This window comes from Mandrillus leucophaeus, unplaced genomic scaffold (genome assembly GCF_000951045.1).
Source record: "Mandrillus leucophaeus isolate KB7577 unplaced genomic scaffold, Mleu.le_1.0 Scaffold712, whole genome shotgun sequence".
Classification (NCBI taxonomy): Eukaryota; Metazoa; Chordata; class Mammalia; order Primates; family Cercopithecidae; genus Mandrillus; species Mandrillus leucophaeus.
In genome coordinates, this window is record NW_012107720.1 from 96,810 (window position 1) to 98,022 (window position 1,213).

The 1,213-nt window shown below is 40.8% G+C and overlaps 1 pseudogene; it reads left to right on the forward strand.

Moving 5' to 3' along the window:
* Positions 1–1,213, forward strand: part of LOC105528323 — a 33,234-nt pseudogene that overhangs the window by 19,299 nt on the left and 12,722 nt on the right.

Here is a 1,213-nt window from a genome sequence, read left to right on the forward strand (position 1 = left end):
AGTGTTCTGTTAATTCATCTCACAGAGTTACAGCTTTCCTCTCAAGAAGCCCCTTGCTAAGCCTGTTCTGGTGGAATTCGCAAAGTGATATTCGGAAAACCATAGAGGGCTAAGGTGAAAAAGAAAATATTCTCAGAGAAAAACTGGAAAGAAGCTTTCTGAGAAACTGCTTTGTGATGTGTGACTTCCACTCACACAGTCACATCTGTATTTCGTGGATCTCTTTGATACCCTTATCTCTGTGGAATCTGAGAAGAGATATTTCGGATCCCTTTGAAGACTCTAGTGCCAAAGGAAATATCCTCCGAGAACAAAGAAAAAGAAGCTTTCTGAGAAACTTCTTTGTGTTCTGTGAAATCATCTCACAGAATTACAGCTCTCCCCTGAAGAAGCCTTTCGCTAAGACACTTTTTGTGGAATTTGCAAAGTGATATTTCGAAGCCCATAGAGGGCTATTTTGAAAACGGAAATATCCTCAGATGAAAAGTGGAAAGAAGTTTTCTGAGAAACTGTTTAGTGTTCTGTTAATTCATCTCACAAAGTTACAGGTTCCCCTCAAGTGGGCGCTCGCTAAGCCTGTTCTTGGGGAATTCGCAAAGTGATATTTGGAAGCCCCTAGAGGGCCATGGTGAAAAAGAAAATATCCTCAGAGAAAAACTGGAAATAAGCTTTCTGAGAAACTGCTTTGTGATGTGTGATTTCCACTCACAGAGTTACATCTCTATTTCGTGGATCTGTTTGCTACCCTTATCTCTGTGGAATCTGAGAACAGATATTTCGGATCCCTTTGAAGACTATAGGGCCAAAGGAAATATCCTCCGATAACAAACAGTGAGAAGCCTTCTGAGAAACTTTTTTGGGTTCTGTGAAATCATATCACAGAGTTTCAGCTTTCCCCTGAAGATACCTTTCGCTAAGACAGTTCTTGTGGAATTTGCAAAGTGTTATTTGGAAGCCCATAGACGGCTATGGTGAAAAGGGAAATATCCTCAGATGAAATCTGGAAAGAAGCTTTCTGAGAAACTGCTTAGTGTCCTGTTAATTCATCTCACAGAGCTACAGCTTTCCCCTCAAGAGGGCGCTCGCTAAGCCTGTTCTTGTGGAATTCGAAAAGTGATATTTGGAAGCCCATAGAGGGCTATGATGAAAAAGAAAATATCCTCAGAGAAAAACTGGAAAGAAGCTTTCTGAGAAACTGCTTTGTGATGTGTGA